The following is a 10,140-nucleotide window of genomic DNA, read 5'->3' as shown; positions in this document are numbered from 1 at the left end:
GTGTCCAAAAGCGATGGACAAAGACATTTACTGATTCATTGTCTGTAATAGGGAAGACAGGAAAAAAGCTAAATATCATCACAATATTGATTAAAAATATATATGATGCAATCACAAAATGTAATAACATGCAGCCATTAAAAATGATGAAAATATTTACTAGTATGTTCACCAGCACATTGAGTGAATAAAAATAATTTAGTAAGAAAACAAAATTGGAAAAATTTTGTTAACAAGACCTGGGGTGATTTTTACTTCCTTTACATTTTATATTTAATGATATTAAAAAAATTACAACAAAATCCAAATAATAGAAAATAAACATATGTGGATGCAAATTTAATATGGAAGTTAATGTACTGGTGATTCTCAACATCATGGCCAGCGTGTCCTGCACAGTCCTCTGGGCCTCCTTGAAGAACAGGTCCCGCCTGGGCAGGTCCTGGAAGAAGCTCCTGTAGCGGTCATGCACGGAGCCCAGGGAGTGGGCCATAAGGTGGTAACCCGGCAGGATGACCAGGAAGTGCATGTAGCCCAGCCAGGGGGGCAGGGGCACAGGTTGTAGGACAGCAGCTTCAGGAAGAGCCGCAGTACAGCACTGAAGTACTGCTGTGCCCCTGACACCACGATCTTCACAGGCTGGAGGCTGGGCATTGTAGTGACGATATTTCTATATCTACCAGAGGATGGTGCTGAAGGCCGCCTGGTCCTCAGCCTTGGAGCAGGTGCACAGCCCGGGCAGCATGTGTTGCTCCAGGACTCAGGCAGGAACTGCCCCTTCCAGTCGGAGGTATTGAGGAGGAGATGTTCTGGGGCAGCTGGTTGTCAGAGATGAGAGATCTTTCAGCTGGTGGTACACCGTCTCCCTGGGGATCTGCAGCTGGCTCAGCGGGTCGGGGCAGTGCTTGTTGTCCAGGCTGTTGGCCCGCTTGTTCCTGGCTGTGCCACCTGCCCCTCCTTCAGGGATGTGCTCCAGCCCCAGCGGCCCACCTGCTCCCCCTGGGATCTGGTGGACAAGATGAGGAGAGACTCGGTCTTGGTGATGCGCCCGCTGTTTGCTTCGGGCTCATCTTCTCCGTCACCTGAGTGGACCTGGAGGCTCCTCCTGGTGCTGGCACTGTGGGTGCTCTAGCCTCCATCTGCCAGCTGGGCTGGGACAGGTCTTCCAAGTATGGCCTCAGCCAGGGCTTCGGGGTCCTGAGGACTCTCTCATGGGCCACTGTCACTGTTCCGTATTGAATCGTACAGCAGGTCCAAGTCCTCCACCTGAAAGACATCCTCCGAAGACTCCTGCTGCAGGTCCAGGTCTTCCTCCCACTCTTGGACCCTGCGAAGCCACGCCCCAACTTTCTCGCTGGCATCTTGCTGCCTGATGGTGAATGGCGATCTTCCTACCCTTTGGCGCTGCTTTTTGGGCTCCGCAAAGTCGAAGTCCTCCTCCTCTTGGTCCTGCCCGAGCTCGGGATCAGAGCTGCCCTGCTGATCCAAGAATACTTCATACTCCATCTCTGAGTAACGAACCCGGGCCTTGGGGCCGGCCTGCTGGGTGCTGTCCTTGGGGTCGATGGGCTGGCTGGACAGGGAGGCGATGTTGACCTCAGCCACGTGGGCCTCCGTGATGGTGCTATGGAGGCTCAGCATCCGGCCACCCTCGAGGGGTCGCTGCATTACCTCAGCCATGTCGATGGTGCCCATGGCGAGCGTCCGGTAACCCAGGAGGGTCTCGTTGTTAAGACGCTGCTTCTTCTGCAGCAGGATCTGCAGCTTGTTTCTTGCTCTGTTTAGGTTGTGAGGATACTGAAGGGAGTAGGTCAGCGCCAGGTCGGTCTGCACTTGACCACTAGGGGGCAGCAGAATCTCATCCGACCTCAAGATCTTTTTGGAGCCCTGTATCTTGACACTGATCACCACAGCGCTGAGCTCCTTCTCCAGCTGCTTGTAGATGAGCAGCTTGTTTAAGTTGAGGCTACACAGCCTGGGCAGGCAGGTGGGGCTGGAGCATTCCACCTCCCAGGTGGAAAACAAGTTCATGGGCACCTGTATGTTGAGTGCGGCGGGCATGCTGTCCAGGACCGCGGGTGCCGAGATGGGGGTCTGATTTCTATCCTGTGAAGGGAGAGGGGGTACATGCCATCAGAGGCAGCTCATAAACTGCCAGGTGGATTGGGTGCTGCAGCTCAGACCAAACCCCAAGCACTCAGTGATGGGTGCAAGAGGTGGGATAGGAGTGATTGCAGGGACCACATGCTAACCTGGCGGCCTTGCAAACTCAGACACCTAAAGTAACCACAAAGGATGGTCTGAAATTAAAGTGTTTGTTTGTTTTTTCACTCAAAGCAGTGGTGTCCTAGGCTGTCATCTTCCCTGAAAAAGGTCAATCTTTACCTTAACTGAGCCTGTCTATTGTCTTTTTGAATCTATCCTATAAATAAAGAGCCAATATGCTAATGGGAGTCTTGTGCCCTCACGCCATCGTGCTGGGGGACCTGAGGCTGCGCCCCTCGCCCAGTGGGGCTTGACGGGGGACCTGAGGCCATGTCTGCCACCCCGGCACCACCCGGGGGACCTGAGGCTGCACCAGGGGACCTGAGGCCATGCCCCCCACCTGGTGGGGTTTGATAGGGGACCTAAGGTTACACCCCCTGCCCTGTGGGGCTTGACAGGAGTAGGGCCAGCTGGGTCTGGGTCTTACACAATTTGGAGGCATGCACTTGACTTGGGTGGGCGGGGACTTGACTCTGGGTCCCGCAGCACGCTCCAACTGTGATAGGAGGGAGATTTTCATATACATTTTACTAATTTTCTTTCATCTCTGACACTTCTATTATAGAGAAAGGGAAAATAGCAATATTAAAATATTTCCTCTAATTAATTCCCTTTTAATATGCATGAATTTCGTGCACCAGGCCACTAGTAACAACATATTTTTGGGATGTCAAAGTAATTTTCCTCTTTAGTCAGACCCCTCAGAGCACAGGCACCGCTCTACTCTCTGCAGAGACCACACATCCCTCATTGTTACTGAGTTCACTGTTAACTGTCCCGCACACACCTCAGTGAAAGACGTGCGTGTCTATCATTTTACCTCTTATCCAGGCCCAGAGACCTCCCTGCTGTGCTTTCTCCTGCTTCCCTCCTCTATCAACAATGGATTTCATGAGACCCACACAAGTCTCCACATTTGACTGTGATGTATACAATGAGGTGCAAAGCTGCCATTCTCCAGAGCGTTATTATCTCCTTCGGTTGAGATTTTGCTTCACCCCAATTGTCTACACTTTGGCTCAAATAAACTCACAAAAATTCTGCAAAGGTTTCCATGTTTTCTACATGGACAAGAGAAAAGGTTCTTGGCAGGCAACGTAGACTTGGAGGTGAGTTATGATGAGACACATTGGTGTCTTAGTCATTTCTTTGCAGAGGATGGACAGCATCTCCCTGTGTTAACAAGGTCACCCTGGGATTTCTGACAGAACATCCCATTCTAAGATGGGAACACAGAGGCTTTTCCTGGGGTGAGAGGGTCTGGATATTAGGACAAGTGGAGTGTTCAGGGCAGGACCGTTGACATGACAACATAAGGGGGTCACGTCCAGGTCCCACAGCAGTGAACAGCTAGATAGCCAGCCCTGATAACAGGTCCCCCTCCTGGTATGTTGTGCAGCCCAGGGAGGCCCCAACCCCTGACCTGGAGGGGCCACAGGTGTGTGGTCTAGGGGCAGCAAAGAGCAAAGCAACAGACTTGGTACCTTGAGCCCATGTCCTTTTGGGAAAAGCATCCCTATTAATCACGATGATGTGTAAGAGTGGGAGAAGTTTTGTAAGGATTGTCAAGCCTACATGGACACATGGAGATGGGCATTAAAAAGGGAAAGTCTGGCCCTGGCCAGTTTGGCTCAGTGGTTGGAGCGTCGGCCTGTGGACTGAAGGGTCCCAGGTTCAATTCTGGTCGGGAGAATGTGCCTTGGTTGAGGGCACGTTCCCAGTGGGGAGTGTGCAGGAGGCTGCTGATCAATGTTTCTCTCTCATCGATGTTTCTGGCTCTCTATCCCTCTCCCTTCCTCTCTGTGAAAAAAATTAATGAAGTATATATTTAAAAAGGAGGGGGGTCTGTAGAAAAATGCAAAAATACTCTTACTGAGCATGACGTGAAATGGAGCAAAGTCTCTCTTCTGATATTCCTAAAACTTTGTGGGCAGTGACTTTGCATCTCATCTGAAAGAGGTTGGACAGTGAGAGTCGGTTGTGGGGAGGATATGGGATCCAGATTCCTTTGGAAATTGGACTCTAGGAGGCACCTAGGGGAGTAGCAGGGCAGCTTCTGGAACCCAGGGCTCCCTTTGATGACATGGGACCCTGGAGTCTGGGTCACCTCAGCACCGGCACTCACCCTGCGGCCGTGCTGCACGCTGGACGATGTATGGGGCATGGAGTTGAGGACTCCATCAGTCAGCTCCTCTCTGTTCTCCTCTTCGGAGCTCTGTAAAGACAGTTCCCAGTCACCAGGAGAAAAGCCTCTGAGCCCTGTTTTGCTGGATCTGTAACCCATGTGACCCTCTATTCCGGACACACCCACCGTGATGCACTCAGACCTCCACTGTGGAGAAAAAGGTGGGACAGCCTGAGTGCTAGGGCTCCCATTGGCACAGATAAGGGATCCCTCTGGAAGCGCATCTCCACCTGCCTGCCCTGAGGTCTGATCACAGCGGGACCTCTAGGGGATCCACTGCCCGAAAGCTGTTCCCGCCCCAGGCTTCTCCCTTCAGGTCCCTCTTCCCCACACATGAAGGGGAGGGGATGTGAGCTGCACAGGGATGGCGCACAGAGGTGGCCTGGCCAAGATTGTTCTGACCCCCAGTCACCTTGTGTTACCTGAGGCCAAATTCTAAAATGTGGATAGATACGTCGGGGACGACGGTTGAACCAACGTCGGACCCGTCCGAAAAAGCTCTCACTGCCGGGTCTCCGGAAGCAAGAGCACCAATCACGGGGAAAACAGGAAGAAAACATCTTGCACTGGCAAATGCCTCTTGGCAAGTGAGCTGCCTGGTGGGCTAGGTGTGGTTGCCTGGTTACGGGGGTTGCAAGTCCTATTGGATAGTGACCTCATACCTGGGATTGTCTTCCCTGAGTCCCCTCATCTCATGACAGCTATGCAAGTAGTCCTGTGGGCTGCAGTCTGCAGACCCCTCTTCTCCATGAAACACCTTATCTGTGCACAGTGGCACCAACACACCCCTCTGCCCAGCCCCCTAGGAGCTCTGGGTGCAGCCAGGGTCCCAGATTTGAGGAGACAGACCTGGGCTCAGACTCAACCCCTCATTCTTACCTCTTCTTGATCCTGAATAAGTCAGTGCGCCTGTCAGGGCCATCTCTCTCCTGCCTGCACAATGGGTTATGGAGCAAGAGCTTCTTAGGGCTGTTCAGGCTCCTGTGAGGGAGGAGCTGTAAAGTAGGAGGAGAACAGTCACATGTAGGTAGTGCCTCCAACCTCTTTTTTCTTCCTATTCTCACCTCTTCTGTGTCTTCTTTTCTTCTAATCCCACCCAAGGTCATCACATCTAGTGTGTGTGTGTGTGTGTGTGTGTGTGTGTGTGTGTGCTTGTGCATGTACCTGCCAGAGCTCCCTTTCTGGATCCCAGAATAGAACAGCCCCCACATAGGGAGGAACAGGCAGGAACTGCCCAGTATGTCAGGATTTCTAATTTTCAGACCAACTCTGTGGGAGGTGGGAGCCTTGGCCTGGAAGGCCTGCACATTCCTGAACTCTGAGCTCTGAATGGCATGTACCCTGGCCAATCCCTGCCTGACTCCGGGCTTCAGTTTCCCAATTATCCAATGAGGGTGTGAACCACAACTACTTAAACATGAGCTCAGAATAAGGGGCCCGGCTTTCCCCACTGCGGGTGGGTTGTGGACAGAGGTGCACCATCGTGATTCCAGATCTGGGCGCCTTTTCAGACAAATACTGTAGAGGCTGCCAAGTGCCCACCGTCTCCCCCATGCCATCTCCATGTCTGCACACGATTCCACCAGCACAGCCTTTTCCAGAGCCCTGAGGAAACCAAGGGGCACCTAGGACCCCACCTTTGAGGACACAGCAGGGTTTATCCCAGGCCCTGCATTCTGACCGTCTGTGATCCTGGGCAAGGCATGGACCTCTCGGGTCACCGGTTCTCTCCTCAGTGACTCCCCATGGTCCCCACCTTCCTCGTGTGGTGTGAATGTGTGCCTCCCCGTAAGTGTGGGTGTCAGTAGTGACTCCATAGAAGACGGCAACGGGATCCAACATGACCTCCATGATTTGGTCCTAAAAGTCAGTGCCTGGCCGGGCCATTGTGGTTGAGCATCATCCTGTGCACTGAAGGATTGCTGTTCGGTTCCTATCAGGGCACATACCTAGGTTGTGGGTTTGATCCCTATCGGGGTGCATACAGGAGGCAACCAATTGATGCTTCTCTCACACATTGATGCCTCTCTCTCTCCCTCTCCCTCTCTCTGCCTCAAGTCAATTTGGGGGGGGGATTAACAATTTTAAATAAAATTAATTTTTTTTGTTAATCTTTATTGTTGAAAGTGTTACATATGTCCCCTTTTTTCCCAATTGACCACTTCTAGCCAATCCCTGCCCCCCACCCTATTGGTGAAGACAATAGGCCCTCACCACCCTACTGTCAGTGTCCCTGAGTTATGCATATATGCATCCAGTTCTTTGGTTGGTCTCTTCCCACCCTGGAAAATTTTTTAAATATTCAGTGCCTACCCACTTGCTCACTCTGATCTGTGTTCTCTCTCTCTCTCTCTCTCTCTCTCTCTCTCTCTCTCTCTCTCTCTCTCTCTTTCTCCACACTGAGGAATAAGCCTCTGTGCTGTGAGTTGCTATCTGGAGAGACCCACATGGCCTAGCACTGAATGAGACCAACAGACAGAGAGGAAGTCAGGCCTTCCATCCAAACTGAATCCTAAAGACCTACTTCCCCCGTGTGAGCTCTGACCTTCAGTGACACAGATCCTGCTTCAAGTGAGACCACAGAAGTCCCAGCTGAGCCCTGCGGGATACCTCGTCACAAACGTGTGAGCTAATTAGTGTGTGCTGGTTAAGTCTCTAGTGTGGGGTAACTCTCAGCAATAGGTCACTAGCACAGTTGTCCCACACCAGGGCCTGGGCCAGCCCTCCTATCTCCCTCCTTTTTCTCCTCCCAGTTCCCTCCAGCCCCCGCTCCTTATTTCTAACACCCTCTGCCTCCAGTTTGGAGGATGGCTGTGAAATTTGGGAAAGGACCCAGGAAAGTAGAGCCAAACTGAAAAGTGTAATTGAAATTGGAAACAGCTTCTTTTTTAAAAAATATATTTTATTGATTTTTACAGAGAGGAAGGGAGAGAGATAGAGAGTCAGAAACATCGATGAGAGAGAAACATCGATCAGTCCCCTCCTGCACATCTCCCACTGAGCATGTGCCCGCAACCAAGGTACATGCCCTTGGCCGGAATCGAACCCGGGACCCCCCAGTCCGCAGGCCTACGCTCCATCCACTGAGGCAAACCAGTTTCAGCGGAAACAGCTTCTGTTGAGAACACAGTTCTGAGCTTCCCAGGTAAGGAGACGCTCCATGCAAGGCAGGTGGCTGCGCCTCCAGACCCATTGCTAGTGCGCGCAAGTGCACTGCCCTCACCATGGGCCTCTAAGGTAGACCTGCCCCCTGATTCCCAGACCTCATTTAATTTCACAAGCCTTCATCGGCTGCCATTGTGAAATCAGGATGAAGAGGGTAGACAAGTACTTATTCATCTTTCTGGTTTAGGAATCGAATCCTAAAGAGCCTGTGCAATGTCCCCGCGATGGGCTCACGTTCTCAGTGCTTATGGCCCTCAGGGTCAGCGGTAGGTCTCATCAGACTCCATTCGAATTTCCTTTCTCTCCGTGTCAACCTACAGGGCTGATCTCCTTGAGAGCAGGGACCCTGGGTGTGGTCCACAGAGAATACCCATTTGTCCTGAGACAGTGTACTTGTGCCATGGCGGGTGCCGTACAAGGCTGCAGTCCATCCTCACCAGGGGGTTCAGAGCACTGAAGAGGACTGATGTAAAAGGAGAAGCCGGGCTGTCTCCACAACCTTGTTCAGCCTTCGGGCGTCAGAAAGAATGGCTTCTGGGCTCTGGTGAGACAGAAGAGCCTCAGGAAAAGCCCAGCTGAACCAGAGCTCAGGGTCTGAGGGCAGAGAGAGGCTCTGACCCCAGAGATTTGGAAGCTGTGACTGTGGAGGAGATGAGTGTAGACCCCGGGCCCTGGGACATTTCCTGTCGCCTCCTCAGTGCTTTGGGCCAACAGAGGAGATGCTCAGAATGCTGCTCAGTGCGCGTGGAGCAGGGTGGACTTTCTGTCCAGGTGCAGGTGGCAGTCAGGGTTCAGGAACTGCTTGCTGCTGGTTAGACCCTGCAGCATTCTGCAACATGGACGCCAGGGGGCGCTTAAGGCCATGCTTTGCCCATATACTGGTGGGAGATGACATCAAATGAAATGTGGGTTCCTAAGGGCATTCGTGACATAAAGGGTCCCTGCCCCAATGCACATCAGTCAGTTCCGCCCAGAGTCCCATTGTCCTCCGTCTCAAGAATGTCACATCCTTAAAGCAGATGGCTCTTCGGGACAATCTATTCCCAACCTGTAACTTACAGTAACACAACCGAGGCCCAGAGAAAAAGGGACTTGTTCAATACTGTGAAGGTTGTTGGTGACAGTGTTGACTACAAGGCGGGTCCCCTGATTCTCAGTGAGCACTCATGCTGGTTCCAACCTTTGGACATTGCTAACCTGTCTTCCATTGATTTCCCCAACTTTAGATGAGTAGTGTGACCTCACTACATTTGATGGGCACTTTTACAGCCTTTATCTCATGTGATAGAGTTGAGTATCCTGTGGGGAATGGTTCTTATTGGTCATTGACACTCTGCTAAACCAAGACAAGATGAAATGAGTGTCTCCCCCGAGTCACACAGAGAGTTATGGTGGAGCTGCGACTGGACGTCAGAACTTCTGACCCTGGGACAATTTGTTAAGTTCTGTTCCCATTTTTTAATTTATTGTTTGATTTTTAATGAGAGAGAGAGAGAGAGAGAGAGAGAGAGAGAGAGAGAGAAAGAGAGAGAGAGATCAATTGTTCCACTTATTTGTGCACTCATTGGTTGATTCCTGTATGTGCCCTGACTGGGGATCGAACCTGCAAACTTGGTGTATCAGGATGATGCTCTCACCAACGGAGCTACTGGGCCAGGGCCTCTAATCACATTTTCTTGTAATTTGTTTTTTCATGCATCCGATGAGCACTCAGTGAGTCTGTCATGTGCCAGAACCCTGCTCCTCAGGCAGCTCCTTGCCCAGTTGTGGGGAGGGCAGTACGGCAATATTATCAGAACAATACAGGCGTTGAAAATAGTGATAGAAAACTGTCATGGATTCTGTAAGAAGCAACAAAAACCATTGGGGAGATTCATAGGGCCTAACAGAAGAGGGGGCTTTTGAATGGGGTCCTGAAAGGTGAGCTCAGTTCTGCAGGTGGAACGAGTGCAAAGGGAGCAGTGTAGGGAGGAACAGAACTTCCCAAAAGAGCTGATGGGTTTGATCCACACCCAGAGTGCTCCCCACACCTTGCCACCATCCTCGGATATGTCCCCTATGGGCCTGTTGGATAGGTTCTTTGTACGCCTGCCCAGGAAAGGATTGTCAGATCATAGAGAATATGTGCTGGAACTAAGTGTAAGATAATATCTCATGGTTGCTCCAAATTGAATGTCACAAGATTCAGCACAGTGTAAGCTTCAGTGCTCCGCCTCCATGTGCCTCCATATTATGGGATAAAATAATTGCTACTTTTCATTCAGAGCTTCCTTTTATTTCCCGTGGTCCTCAATTTCATAGTCAATTTGCTGCATCTCAAGTGAAGGCTTTGATTTCTTTGCTTCATGTTTTTATTCTTAAAATAGAAAATACTTTTCGTTGTCCTACTAAACTATTAATTGGAGTGCGGGAAACGAGTTAAGTCGGCTCGCGTGAATTGCGCGTACTCCGCGGGAGCCGTCTTTAACTCGGTTCATATAGATTTGCGGTGGAGTGCGGGAAACGTGTAAACTCGGGCCGATTGT

This window comes from Myotis lucifugus, unplaced genomic scaffold (genome assembly GCF_000147115.1).
Source record: "Myotis lucifugus unplaced genomic scaffold, Myoluc2.0 scaffold_851, whole genome shotgun sequence".
NCBI classification, from domain to species: domain Eukaryota; kingdom Metazoa; phylum Chordata; class Mammalia; order Chiroptera; family Vespertilionidae; genus Myotis; species Myotis lucifugus.
The sequence above is the reverse complement of the archived record's forward strand: the minus strand, read 5'-3'. Positions refer to the sequence as shown.